Source organism: Scylla paramamosain, chromosome 31 (assembly GCF_035594125.1).
Source record: "Scylla paramamosain isolate STU-SP2022 chromosome 31, ASM3559412v1, whole genome shotgun sequence".
In the NCBI taxonomy this organism is placed as follows: domain Eukaryota; kingdom Metazoa; phylum Arthropoda; class Malacostraca; order Decapoda; family Portunidae; genus Scylla; species Scylla paramamosain.
This window is the reverse complement of record NC_087181.1, coordinates 940,001-955,500: the sequence shown is the minus strand read 5'-3', so window position 1 is coordinate 955,500 and position 15,500 is coordinate 940,001. Positions and strand designations below refer to the sequence as shown.

General features: G+C 41.3%; 1 long non-coding RNA gene across 3 annotated transcripts in view; it reads right to left on the bottom strand.

Moving 5' to 3' along the window:
- Nucleotides 1-301: 301 nt before the first annotated feature.
- Nucleotides 302-15,500, bottom strand: part of LOC135116364 (uncharacterized) — a 234,714-nt gene continuing 219,515 nt past the window's right edge. For 2 of the 3 annotated variants that reach the window (XR_010276248.1, XR_010276254.1), the window contains exon 6: nt 302-741. This is a non-coding gene — a long non-coding RNA (uncharacterized LOC135116364). The remainder of the gene's footprint in view (nt 742-15,500) is intronic. The other variant, XR_010276250.1, reaches the window with a different exon arrangement.

Below are 15,500 nucleotides of genomic sequence, written 5' to 3'. Positions count from 1 at the left end.
TTTTTTTTGGTGGATATAACCCAGTGATTCCCAGTCTGCGGTCCATGGCGTCCCGAGAGCCCGCATAGCTAAATGTAGAAGTCATAAGGTGAGGCAAAGACCGCTCTACACTGGACTTTAAGCAGCTTTTTGAAAATTATACGGTAGTTAATTATTCGGGGTACATAAATTCTTTTCCTGCATTACATTACTTCCTTGGTAACATTTTAATATTACAGTGTGTGAGATTCAGGAAAAGAAAAAACAAATTTCTTTATTTGATAATCAACAAAAGAATAAATGTTTAGAAAGAGTGTAGGACTGTAGTGTCACTGTCGTCACGGGATGTAGGCGGTGGGAATTGATACGGGTCATATTGATACGGGTCATGTATGAAACGTGGGTAACGACCAGGAGAGACTGATAACCACTGAATATTCTAAACTAACCGCACCAACACACACCTCACCCAATCCAAACCTAACAAACTAATCAACATTCAGTCCAGCCTGCACCACGTCCCCTTTACAACGCTTCCATCATGCCCTTGGTCAATGCGTGAAACAATCCACGTATCTTGCCGTGCCGTTCAGACTCGGGATCGTAGAATAGCAGGACGTTCAGCGCGCCTACGATAAGCGGCCTCGCCCACGACCACGGCGCTTTAAACGTTCGAGTGCAGAGTTTTTCCATTTTTTCGCCGAGTGGTAGCGAGAGTTGAATAGCGGTGTTTTCAGAGCTCCAGTTTTCAGAGCCCGAGTACTGCAATGGCAAAGTGCGGAGGTATTATGTAGGTGGCGGGGTGGCGCGGGTGGGGGACAGAGGGGAGAGAGGAAGGAAGGGAAAGCGGGAGAAGGAAAGGAGACGTAAATGGCGGTCTGGAGGGGAGGGTGGACGCACAAGAGAGAGAGGAAGGAGAGGGAAAAAGAGGGAGAAGAGAGGAGAGGAGGAGAAAGAGGAGATAGAGATTATAGAAAGAGAAAATAAAAGGTACAAAGACTGAAAGAAATAAATATAAAATACATACGGACTTTAAAACAATCAAAGTCAGGCAAATGAATCGCCGTCAGACACACACACACACACACACACACACACACACACACACACACACACACACACACACACACACACACACACACACACACAGGGGCTTCAAATACCTCCTCTCCTTGCTCACTGTGCTCACTCCAATGCTCTCATCCCACAGACTGATCCGGGATGTGTGCAGGAAGGAAAAACACAAAATGGAAACACGGTGACAGTGACGCTGTGTGTGTGGTGTGTGTGTGTGTGTGTGTGTGTGTGTGTGTGTGTGTGTGTGTGTGTGTGTGTGTGTGTGTGTGTGTGTGTGTGTGTTTCGGGCTAATGCACATTGTTTTCTAAATGTATATATGATTAGGTAAGGGCTATTGTAGTAGTAGTAGTAGTAGTAGTAGTAGTAGTAGTAGTAGCTGTTGTTGTTGTAGTAGTTGTTGTTGTTGTTGTTTATGTAGGAGGGACACTGGCCAAGGGCAACAAAAATCCAATAAAAAAAATGCCCACGGAATAAAAAAAAAAAAAATGTCCACTGTAGTTGTAGTGAAAGGGTTAAGGATAATGAACAATGTGAGAGAGAGAGAGAGAGAGAGAGAGAGAGAGAGAGAGAGAGAGAGAGAGAGAGAGAGAGAGAGAGAGAGAGAGAGAGAGAGAGAGAGAGAGAGAGAGAGAGAGAGAGAGAGAGAGACCCGGCTAAAAACACAAACTGAAACGAGAGAGAGAGAGAGAGAGAGAGAGAGAGAGAGAGAGAGAGAGAGAGAGAGAGAGAGAGAGAGAGAGAGAGAGAGAGAGAGAGAGAGAACCAGCCAGCTAAACACACAGACAGACAAACAGAGACAAACAAAGTATAAATACCTCTCTTATACCCACACACACACACACACACACACACACACACACACACACACACACACACACACACACACAATCATTAGCATTGTTAGCGTCGCCGATCAGACACAGCTTCGTTATCGGGGGAATTTATCATCTGGGGGCGGCTTATCGGCTTCCATCGGCGTGACGCTCCTCGGGGGGCAATATTGAGTCTCTCTCTCTCTCTCTCTCTCTCTCTCTCTCTCTCTCTCTCTCTCTCTCTCTCTCTCTCTCTGCTTCTCTTGATGATGAAGTGACTCGCTTAGCCGGCAATCTAAACGTTCCTCCTCCTCCTTCTCCTCCTCCTCCTTCTCCTCCTCCTCCTCCTCCTCCTCCTCCTCCTCCTCCTGTTTCTCCTCGTCACTCTCCTATTCTGCTCGTCCTCATGGTCCTTCTCCTTTCTATTCCTGTTGTTTCTGCTCCTCCTCCTACTTCTCCTCCCCCCTTCCTCCTCCTCCTCATCCTCCCTCAGTTCACGTATACTTCGCTCTTGTTCTTTTCACTTTTATTATTGGAGTAACATGTTTTTCTTTCGGCATTTCCTATCGTGTTCCCAGACAAACTCTGCGATGCGTGGTGTTCGTTCCCTTGACCTTGCTGTCCCGCCACAAACACACTGAATTTCACCTCTTACCTCATAGGCTGTACAACGGTAGTATATTCACACAGGCAGTCTTATTGGGCTCAGTATTGCTGATGCTGTTTTTCCGGTATATTTCTTTGCATTCCAATAACTCCTCCTTCTCCTTTACCTCTTCTTCCTCCTCCTTCTCCTCCTTCTCCTATTACCACTATTCCTAAATATCACTACTACTACTACTACTACTACTACTACTACTATTGCCACTACCACTACTACCACTACTACCACTACTACAACGTTTTTACATTTCATAACCACCACTTGCCCTCCTCCTCCCCCTCTTCCTCTTCCTACTCCTCCCCCTCTTCTCTCCCTCCTCTCCTCTTCCACCTTCTCCTCCTCTTCCATGAAAATCAATTTACTCACTATTCACTAGCTCACCACTTTTACCCTCTCTCTCTCTCTCTCTCTCTCTCTCTCTCTCTCTCTCTCTCTCTCTCTCTCTCTCTCTCTCTCTCTCTCTCTCTCATGACAGAAGGTATTTCATTCACTTCATTGCAAACTTTAATTAAACATATAAATAACAATTTCTCATACACCAGTGAACGGAAATGAAGGAGGAGGAGGAGGAGGAGGAGGAGGAGGAGGAGGAGGAGGAGGAGGAGGAAGAGGAGGAGGAGGAGGAGGAGGAGGAGGAGGAGGAGGAGGAGGAGGTCAAACGGAAGAAAAATAGAAAATAGAAACGAAAAGGGAAAAGAAGAAAACGTTAAAAGTAATAAAAGTAAATAAAAGGCATCAGAAGAAAAAAGTAAAAAATAAAAATAAATAAATAAAACGACGACGAACAAAAACAAGAAAAGAAAACGAAAAAAAATTAAAAAAAATAGATTATGCTGATTCTCTCTCTCTCTCTCTCTCTCTCTCTCTCTCTCTCTCTCTCTCTCTCTCTCTCTCTCTCTCTCTCTCTCTCTACATCAAAAGTCTCACATCACAAGTCCAAAGCTTCAATTTGATGCTTCATTCATCGGATATTTGAAGCTTGTGTGTTTGAACGGAGCCTTGGATTCTCTCTCTCTCTCTCTCTCTCTCTCTCTCTCTCTCTCTCTCTCTCTCTCTCTCTCTCTCTCTCTCTCTCAACAAGTCTGTCTACCTACCTCTTTCTTTACCTCAATTTACGTCTGCCTTTCTATTTATATATCTTTCATTCTATATATTTATTTTCTTCTTTATCCATTCATTTAATTGTTCTTTCATCCATTTATTTATCTACCAATCCATCTACTCATCTATCAGTCTCATTATCCACCTTCATGTCCGTCTATCTATCTTGTCATCTAATTATCTGTCTGTCCATCTATCTGTCCACCCACCTACCTACTTGTCTATTGATCAGTCTCTCCAGTAATCTCTCCATCCATCTATTTGTTTTATTTATCCATCTATATATCCGTCTATCTATTTATCTATCTATTCATCTATCTATCTGGCCATTTATTTGTCTATCTCATGAAGAGTGCTAAATTCAGTCTCTCTCTCTCTCTCTCTCTCTCTCTCTCTCTCTCTCTCTCTCTCTCTCTCTCTCTCTCTCTCTCTCTCTCTCTCTCTCTCTCTCTCTCATGGAAACTCCAAGTTTATCTCTCTTTCTTCTTCTTCTCGGAACCGACCAATAAAACCCCTTTTTGTGTGAAGGCAGAAGCTGATTGGTGGAAAAATGGAGTGTTCAGATCAAAACAGATTGATTTGTTTGAACGAAAACGAGAGAGAGAGAGAGAGAGAGAGAGAGAGAGAGAGAGAGAGAGAGAGAGAGAGAGAGAGAGAGAGAGAGAGAGAGAGAGAGAATTAATTATACAGTTCTTTCACATATTTCTTTTTATCTATACCAGCATACTCTTTTTCTCTCTCTCAAACTTCAAAAGATAAAGAATATGAAAGTCTTTTTGATGTGTCCTTCTTATTCATGTGTTCATATATATATATATATATATATATATATATATATATATATATATATATATATATATATATATATATATATATATATATATATATATATATATATATATATTTTTTTTTGCATGAAGGTATATGTTAAATCATCGTTATAAATTCTAGAAAACTGCCTGCCTCTGGAAAAAAAAGTGAACACTGGCACTCAAAACCAGAAATTAATGGAAAAAAATAAAGAATACATGAAAACACAAATCAAACCTACATATTAATTGAAAATACAACTGAACAACAAGTGAATACAGAAAAATAAGTGAAAACTACATGTTATATAAGTAAATAATATATATAATAGTAATCCATATTTTTGGTCAGAGCTTCTTATACCTAAAAATCGTTGTGAATCAAATATATACAGAATACATACATATACGAGTACACTGAAGCAGACAGACACACAAACATAAAAAAATAATCAAATAATGCAAAAAACTGAAAAGTTTCGTCATTAACAAGTAATTACATATAAATTCAAAATGAACTCAAATGACAAATAAAGGGACATTATAGTAATCCTGCAGAAAATAAACAGTATATAATGGATAATAAATAATAAAGCGGTAGAATACAATTTGAAAAAAATAGAAAAAAAACAAATACACATAACAGGAGTTCCGGTAATGCTTTGTTCTGCCTCAAAATTCGCAGTGAACAAAAAAAAAAAAAAAAAAAAAGAAAAAAGAATAAAGAATAAAGAAAAAAAAAACAGAAAATAACAAATAATTCAAATATCAGCTCTTTTTACCTTTGACAGCAATTAACAAAAAACGAGCTTCCAATGTATACATTTTATTCACTACAGGACAAAGAGAGAGAGAGAGAGAGAGAGAGAGAGAGAGAGAGAGAGAGAGAGAGAGAGAGAGAGAGAGAGAGAGAGAGAGAGAGAGAGAGAGAGAGAGAGAGAGAGAGAGAGAGAGAGAGAGAGAGGCATGAATAGACTATACCATATAAACCCCTCCCCAAAAAGAAGGCACCCTTAATTTAAAAAGAACTAGATGAGAGAGAGAGAGAGAGAGAGAGAGAGAGAGAGAGAGAGAGAGAGAGAGAGAGAGAGAGAGAGAGAGAGAGAGAGAGAGAGAGAGAGAGAGTTATTGTGAGGGCGAGACAGGATTCAGCAGTACACTCTCACGCAAGGAATCCATTACACACCCAATCTTACGCAGGCGAGGCTCAGCGGGGCTTTACCGGGCCGCTGTGTGTGCCGCTATCACTTCTTGCCTCGACGATTTCCTTACTTACCGATACACACACACACACACACACACACACACACACACACACACACACACACACACAGGTGAAAAAAGTAAAGTGTGTGTCTACTTACATGATTTGACGAAGCAATGGAAGAAAGAAGAAAAAAAAAGTGCAAAAAAGAAAAAAAAGTGAAGCTGTGAAAATAGAGAGATGAGGAGAGACAATATGAGAGGACAACATGCACGCGCGAACGCCCACGCACACAGTCACAGTCTCTCTCTCTCTCTCTCTCTCTCTCTCTCTCTCTCTCTCTCTCTCTCTCTCTCTCTCTCTCTCTCTCTCTCTCTCTCTCTCTCTCACCACACCCTTTGTCCTTTAACTTCAGTATCTTTCTTTTCCGGGTTTAATCTTTTACATCTCTTGTTTGTCTGTCTGTCTGTCTGTCTGTCTGTCTGTCTGTGTCTCGGTGTATCTCTTCTTCTCTTTAACAACCGCGATGATGATGATGATGATGATGATGATGATGATGATGGTGATTGTTGTTCTTGTGGTGGTAATGGCAGTAGTAATAACAGTAATGATAGTACTGATAATGCATTGGTTTCAGTGATAAGAGGAAATGGTAGTAGTAGTAGTAGTAGTAATGGTGAAGGTAGCTAGTAGAAGTAGTAGTAGTGGCAGTAATGCTGCAAGAGAAGCAGCAGCAGTGGCCGTGATGGTGGTGGTGGTGGTGGTGGTGGTGCAGCCTCAGCAAACAAGCCACACATCCCCCACCACTGCATATTAACGTGTGGCAGTAGTGCAGACAAAAGTGGTGAGTCTGATGAAATTGACCATAAATGCTTCACGATGTTAAAGACGAGATGACGGGCACACCTGCAGTCACTCAACGTTTCCATCATTGCCTTACCACCCTGACACTCTCCCTGCCTCTTCTCACGTCCTCTGTCCTTCCAGTAACCCTACTCGGCTTTGTATTCCGTCAGTTTCGTATTTAACTTTGAGGGTGTAATATTCTCCACGAGTTTGTTTGTTTTTTTGAGAGGTGCTGCTCAAGGGCTAAAAAAAAAAAAAAAGTAGCAAAAAGGGCTCCTGATATACCAGTCCTTAAAGGCAAGAGGCAAAAAAATGACCTAAAACAGAAGTGTCTTGAAACCTCTCATTTGAAATCATTCAGGTCACAGGTCAGCTGAAAAGCAGAAGCAGGCAGCGAGTTCCAGAGTTTACGAATGAAATGGATGGAAGTTTGAGTATATTTGTTATTTCGTGTTAGGGAAGTGCACAGAACATGGTTTTCATTCCTTCAGTTTCCTATTTAACTCATCAAAGACGCAGCGATTTTCTACAGGAATGACGAGACTGGACAAACTCAGGATACATCAGACACACAGCATATGTACAGCAGCTCCCAAAACTATCTTGAAAAATAAGAGTTCTGGCACATTGGGCGATATTATTTGACAAGTTTAGTGATTATAGCGGCAACAGTTGGCAGCAGTGCACACTAGGGATGGTTGCCGTATACCATGACCTGGGAAATAGACGGACATATCAGCATTATGTCAAGCCATGCATACCAACCATACAGACGCGACACGTGTGATCAGGCAGTAGGTTTTATATTGTTCACTATGCCACAGTTCACATCACATTTTAAGGATTATTTTGGTAGATAGTGTATGTTAGTTTGTTGGCAAAGCTAGAGAGGCGAGACCGAGTGGTGTGGCTATGTCATGAGGAAACACGAAGAGGATTATGCTGGAGATGGATTTATCGGTAAAGGGAATAGAGGAAGACTTAAGAGAAGGCTTACGGATGCAGTGAAAGTAAACATGCTTTTACTAGTAGTGACTGATAGAAAAGAGACTGAAGAGAAGGTTTGTGGTTGCAGTGAAGTAGACATGCTTTCAATGGATGTGACTAAGAAGGCGCACAAGACCGAGTGCCTTCCTGTGGGGACTCATGAAGGGAGCAGCTGAAGGTAGTAGTATCTGTTTCTTTATCTTGTGAACTGTTTGTCACGAAAGGAGTGTTACAAGGTTTTACAGGGAAGAAAAATCATCTGTTGTTAGCGTGTCTGTCACGTAACACTTGTCAAGCTGCTTGGAGAGAGGGAGTGTCGAAAAAAATTCAAAAAAGTTTTAAAGCCTTCAGTGGGTAAAAAAGAGTAAACATCAACAGCATTTCATGTAAAAAATTATAGTTGTTCGTACAAATGGAAAAAAAAAATGTATGTCACAGAAATCCCTACAACTTTGATAGAGCCAAATTAAACTTTTCTGCCTTGTTAAAGAAATGTCACACGGTATTGAATGGTAGAAATATTCATTTTGATGTTAATAAATAAATAAAAAATGTTCTCAGCATAAAAACTCCCACTGATTACAAGAGAAGGTGAATGAATACCTTTGCTTTGGTAATCAGAACCACCGCCACCTTAACATTATCGCCTTGCAGACTATTCAGGCAATTACCTTGACGCACACTTAATAATCTGACACACCTTTCCTAATCTGCAAGAAAACGCCTAATTACGAACTGATGTTAATTGCAAGACCAATGTGCTGATCTGCGTGAAACTGCAAGTACTAGCCGCCACGTGATTGCCTTGATCGTCACCCAATCAGACCCAGCTTCCTTATTAGCAATGCCATCAGTTCATTATAATTCGTTAATTACAGACCCGCCAGGCGAGCGTCAGAGGCTTGGTGAGTGGCTGAGGCTTCATCACGGGTTAATTGCCTCACCAACTCAGTAATTAGTCGCATCTTCCCTATCTAGCGAAGGAAGGCCATGTGGTTTTGATGACTTACATGAGCGTCACATTAACCCCGTGACTTGCTGGGTGGCTGAGGGACAACTGCAGACTGGGTGACTGATTTGAAGCCACTCCGCTGTATCTTTTATTTTTACGGAAACTATACGAATAAACAGGAAGGGTGAGTGAACCATTGGCATCCATTCATTTTTATCTAGTTATTTCCTTTCATTGGTTGTTTCTTATTTTATTAATATTTTCATTTATGTCAATTTATTTTATTCATTCCAGCTAAGGGCCACAAAAATTTGTGTAAAAAGAAAATAACTAAAGGTGCCAGACTAGTACAGGACTTATACTTTATTCATCTACCTAACTATTTATTCATTATTTTTATGTAAGAAGGGGTCCAGCGAGAGAGAGAGAGAGAGAGAGAGAGAGAGAGAGAGAGAGAGAGAGAGAGAGAGAGAGAGAGAGAGAGAGAGAGAGAGAGTGTTCAGTAAAGGAGCGAGACTAAAAGGAAAGAGTACACAGGCAAGTCCACACTCACATCGAGAAGCATCTTGAAACTATTGCTTCTCTCAGTGGTACTGTAATGCTGAGGTTCGAGTTTAAATCATAATGAAGGAGTTGTGAATTTGTAACTCACTAAACGCAGCAACATGCACCAAGGCAATTCAAGTTAAGCTAAATTCACTTAACTACTTAGAGATGTCTTTGATGGTGGTGGTGGTGGTGGTGGTGGTGGTGGTGGTGGTGGTGGTGGTGGCATTGGTGATCACAATAATAATAATGATTGTAATGATAATGATAATAATAATAATGACGATAATGACAGTAATGATGATGATAATGATTGTGATGATGATGATAATGATAATGATGATGATGATAGTGGTAGTGATGGAGGTGATGATGGTAATTATGATGGTGACGATAATGATGTATATAATAATAAAAATAATAATGGCGATGATAGAGATGCTTTTTACACCTCCTTCAATACTCTCCCCAACAAAAAAAAAAAAAACCTGAATAATCATAAATGCGCCTCTCACATATTAACGTTACCAAACAGGAGACTGACAAAACCCTTCAATACACTATTACTAATTACTCAAACACGCAGCCATCAATCACACCTCATCAGGAAGGGAAGCCGCTGAAATACCAGACAATTATTTCAAGCCAGCCGAGGGTAATCTGGTAATCTGCATAGTACCTGGCGGCGTAATCAAAGACAGGTTAATTAATCACCTGACGCTCACGTGATTGTTAGGAATTCACGGCAAAGCTTCGCACGTCACTCACTCTAATTGTCGCCTTCATTATTCACTCCCACTTCTCCTGACCATTTTGTGACACGACCGCCAAGCCGCTGAGTGTGATGGAGACTGATTGACGAGAGAGAGAGAGAGAGAGAGAGAGAGAGAGAGAGAGAGAGAGAGAGAGAGAGAGAGAGAGAGAGAGAGAGAGAGAGAGAGAGAGAGAGAGAGAGAGAGAGAGAGAGAATTTCTATTCATCCATATCTTTCTTAGGCACAAAGAAAGGAATTAAAAGTGAAGAATGAAATACAAAGAAAAGGACAAATTTTCTGAAGTACTATATAGATAATAGTAGCGAGAGAGAGAGAGAGAGAGAGAGAGAGAGAGAGAGAGAGAGAGAGAGAGAGAGAGAGAGAGAGAGAGAGAGAGAGAGAGAGAGAGAGAGAGAGAGAGAGAGAGAGAGAGAGAGTGTGTGTGTGTGTGTGTGTGTGTGTGTGTGTGTGTGTGTGTGTGTGTGTGTGTGTGTGTGTGTGTGTGTGTGTGTGTGTGTGTGTGTGTGTGTGTGTGTGTTGAGTACATAGGTAGGTAAATGGATAGGTGGACCTAATCTACAGTGAATAAACCAGCATTACTAGAGAAGGCTGGCCGGATCTCATACAAGATGTAATGCAGCTGGGAGCGAAACAACTCTTCATTAATGGAAACCTGCATCAGTAAGTCCACGTACAACTGGCTCGGGGACAAAGCGGCGGCGGCAGCAGAGGCGGCCGTCAGCAGCGTCACGGGAACAAACTGTGTACAATACGAGGCACAGAAACTTACCTGCCAACTGGAGTAATTGTTTCGACTCCAACACTGACAGTTACTGACAAGCCGCCGCCGCGCTCACGCCTGCCTCAAACTGTCCAAATTATATTCTTATTACACCTTGACTTTATCATAATCATTAGTGTGTTTGTGTGCTTGATTTTACTGCAGGACAAAGATGTTTCTTAGCTTTCTCTATTAGTTTCTGTTACACGTCCTTCAGCAAGTCTTGTCAGTTCATTTTCTTCATATAGTTTTCAGTCTCTTCTCTCCTTGTGTCATCCTTACCATGTCCTCAGTTTGTACATGGTTTTACTGTAGCGCAAATGCTTCTCCCAACTTCCTAACTTTATTAATCTCTGTTGGCGGCCCGTATGTTTCCTGTTATCTCATTGCTATCTAATTTCTCTTTCTACATGTCTGTCTCTCCAGCCTTCCTGATGTCCTCTCTGTCTTTATCATCAACGTGTATGGGAGTTTACTGCAGGAAAAAGGCGTTTCTCAACTTTCTCTATTAATTTCTGCCTGGTGTCCGTCTACTCCAGGCCACTTCGGCGAGACTTAGCTAATTTCCTCATCTAGTTTTCAGTCTTTCTTACCTTCTTGTGTCATTTCTATCATTATCATCAATTTGCGTATGATTTTACTGCGGGATGAAAGCGTTTCTCAGCTTTCTCTATTAATGTTTGTCTGCTGCTCGTCTGTTGCTTGTTATCTTAGTTATGTAGTTGTTCCATCTAGTTTTCATTATCTTCCCTTCTTTCTTTCGTCATGCTTATAATTACCTTCAGTTTGTATGTTATTTTACTGCATGGCAAAAGTGTGTTCTAGCTTTCAGTTTGTTTCGGCTGTCTAACTGGCCACTTCAGTAAGATTTATTTGATCTAATTTACCCGTCTAATTTCAATATTCCCTGATTTTTCACCCATTATAATTCTTTTTTGTTCATACCTTTTTTCATTATTATTATCTATATATATATTTTTTTCATGTTTTGATTTGCTTTCTCTGTCCACTGTAGTTCACTTCTGCATTACCATGAGTGAAAGAGTGGTAGGTTAAACATCAGTACTGACTGAGCTCGGCTTCTTTCCTACGATCCCAAATGCAATATTTACTCATGTACTGACAGAATGCCGCCTGTACACCTAATCTTATGAACTTGGATGATCGGCATAAAAGCTTCTTAATACATTCACTGACATGTAAAGCTTGGTGGTCAATCTTCATGGGTGATCTCGGGCATCTAAGTTCGAGCCCTTCTGGAGGCTGGCCATTTTTCAATCTGTCGCTGCGTGGCCGAGGAATACCCACGTGGCTCCCATCGAACCTTCCACGGTGACTGCATCAAAGGGAACTCTGGGGGTCGGGATAGGTCTGTTCAAAGGCATCACACTGCAAATTTATCACAAGCGGGAGACGACCAACCAAATCTACACAAATTTAAGAGCCCGACCATCTAAGCCAGCATAAGAAACAGGAGACCTTCCACGGTGACTGCATCAAAGGAAACTCTGGGGGTCGGGATAGGTCTGTCCAAAGGCATCACACTGCAAATTTATCACAAGCAGGAGGCGACCAACCAGATCTACATAAATTTAAGAGCCCGACCATCTAAGCCAGTAGAGGAAACAGAACAGTTGCAGATTCCCTACCAACAATACAAAGAAAAAAACAACACTGGCAATATAACAACACACAAAACCTCGTATAACATTCCAAATCGAGGCAATAATAACTACAAAACAAGCCACGCTGTATTACCCAACACATTGCCTCAAACAACACCAGCAAAACACATCCGAACTGACATCACCCACTCACTCTGCAATAACATAACATTAACCTACACTAACGCCACAACTATGGAGGGTAATAATAACCAAATAACTTGTCACGATGATGAGTTTGCCCAATATACACAGTTACTTGCATATAAGCTCGTATTTCAGGGGGAGATAATTACACCTCGGGGTCAGGGCGGGCGGGCACTCATGATCCGCCTCTCGCTGCATCACCGGACGAGTGTTAATGGACCCCAATTACAGCGAACGCCAATCCCTCGCCATTCAACAGGAAATATCAAACAGCGTGATATGAAAGCGGCGCCTAACAGACTGTCGAAAATGAATTCTGAAATGCACATATAACACGAGGAGTATATCAGTTTTTTTTTGTCTCTTCTGTACGCCTTTACTATTACGTGTATGATAAAAGGTATTGTGAGGTTGTGGTGGTAGTGTTGGTGTACTAAAAGCAAGACAATTATAATGGTGGTGATGGTGCTTCAAAAATACACAAAAGATTAGATTTCCGTGACAGGAATTAATATTATGTAGTGTACATTTGTATTATTTAAGGATTTCTCTCTGTCTCTGTCTCTCTCTCTCTCTCTCTCTCTCTCTCTCTCTCTCTCTCTCTCTCTCTCTCTCTCTCTCTCTTAATTGAGCAGTCAGCCTTTCTTTTTCTCTTTCCTCCCTTGCCGTGCGCAGACAATCTTTACTCTCTCCTGGAAAGTGACACTCACACACTCACTCTCACTCCTCGTCACTTCTCTGTCTCTTCTCTCTCACTTTTTCTCTCACTCGCTCCTTTCCTCCTCTTCAAACTTCCACTCGTTTCTTTACTCTTAACTTTGTATCTATTTTTTTTATTTTGCTTTTTTATTTAATTAGTCGCCTGCTTACATATTCTATTGCATTTTTATTTTTAACGTGTGCGTGTGTGTGTGTGTGTGTGTGTGTATCTGTGTGTGTATGTGTGGGGCGATTTCTTTTTCTTGCTATATATAGGTGGACGTTTTCTCTCTCTCTCTCTCTCTCTCTCTCTCTCTCTCTCTCTCTCTCTCTCTCTCTCTCTCTCTCTCTCTCTCTCTCTTTCATCTTTCATCTATCTATCTATACGTCTCTTTATCCATCTATACATTTTTCTATCATCCTATATTTATCTATCTCTTTCTATCTATCTATCTTTATATATCTATGTACCTATCTATCTATCTATCTCTATCTCTATCTCTCTGTCTTTCTCCTCAATAGACGAAGTTCACAAAAAACAACATTTTGTCGAGATTCCGTTTGTCATTTTTTTTTATTTATTTATTTTTAAGGAGAAGCAACATTTCCTCTTCTGAAGTTTCATTTTTCATGACTTGCTCCTTATCCATTGAGAGAGAGAGAGAGAGAGAGAGAGAGAGAGAGAGAGAGAGAGAGAGAGAGAGAGAGAGAGAGAGAGAGAGAGAGAGAGAGAGAGAGAGAGAGGAGAGAGAGAGGAGAGGAGAGGAGAGGAGAGGAGAGGAGAGGAGAGGAGAGGAGAGGAGAGGAGAGGAGAGAAGAGAAGAGAAGAGAAGAGAAAAGAGAAAACAAGATAAGACAAGAGGAAAAGAGGAGAGGAGAGGAAAAGTTTATAAGGAGACTTGACATCATCCTTATAAATATTTTCTGGGTTGCTCTTACACACAGCCACGCTTCCACCCCTCGCCTTAACAGATGGAGAGGTCCGCACGCACACTGCACAAGATGAAACAAAAAATACTACCAAAATACGGAAAGCGATTTGAATACAGAAAGAATATTCAAGCTAAAAATATGCTTGTGTCATGCAATTAATAAGAATGGTGTTATATATATTTTACGTAATTACTTCAGTTTCATTTATTTTTAGCTTCTTTATTTTCATCATATCACACGTGTATTTTTTTTTTTTTTCATACCCTCCTGTGAAAATTCAGTGCCATCTTTCGTGCTGCAGAGTGATTAATGGATGGGGAGGAGCCTTCACCTTTACTACCTTGTCTCTTTACCGAGGAGTCACAGCCAATCCCCAAAAGCCATGCAAGTATATGAAAACCTATTGGTGTAAATTGTTCTTCCTCCTACTCTTTCCCTTTTCTCCTCTTAATGTTCTCCCTTCTTCTTTACTACTACTCGTCCTTCTACTTTCTTCTCTCTTTCCCGTCTTTCTCCCTTTCCTATGCCGTCTTTAATACTGGTAATCAATGTAGTGTAGTGAAATCAAGCAGTTTCGTGAGGTCAGGGTAGTCTATTGTTGCTTGCATTCTGTAATCCTCCACCTCCTTCTCTTATTATTACTATCACTGCTGCTCCTTGTCTCTCCCTTTTTTTACCTCCTCCACTCCTCCCCCTTCTCCTCCTTCTCCTCCTCCTGCTCCTCCAACTCTTCCCTCCCTCCTCAGTCAGTTCTCTTACAACCAGTAGTAACTTCGATAACCGGTTCCTGCTCCTCCTGAGACGTGCCGCTGACTTACTACACGCGACGCCCCTTATGCCCCTGTCCCCTATCCCTACCACGTCACCACCGCCTCAGGGACACCTCAGGGCCATCTCGGAATGGATATTGCTATGGTGTGGATTTCTGTGTGAACGTTGTGTGTTGACAAAAGGGGTTTCAATGATATTTGTGTATTTCCTTTACATTTTTCTTCGTTTGATCCTTGTTAGTCTTTGTTAGAGAGAGAGAGAGAGAGAGAGAGAGAGAGAGAGAGAGAGAGAGAGAGAGAGAGAGAGAGAGAGAGAGAGAGAGAGAGAGAGAGAGAGAGAGAGAGAGAACGCGCGTCTCTAATGTGGATATACTACGTGTGGATTTCGAGTGTTCTGGGCACTGCAATTTCACTGACGAATATTTGCACCTTCTTTCAATATTTCTTTACCTGATTCTTGTTAGTCAGTGCTGGAATAAGAAGAGGTAACTAGTCCTTAACGTGGAATGTTGTGAATGTGAATGCTGGAAAATCTTTAATGAATGGTTATTGTATATTGTATTTAAAGCAAAGGCATTTACATATACAGCAAAGTGTTCCTCCAGTGGGGTCTTCTGTATCTTTCTTGTGTTTTACGTGGGGTGTGTGGCCTTTCGCGTCTATGTGGATGTGTTTCATGTCGACGTGTGTTTTGTGTGCTTATGTCAATGTGGTTCATGTCGGTGTGGATTTCTTGAGTTTGTGCGTGTGCTTTATGTGGTCGTGTGTTTCGTG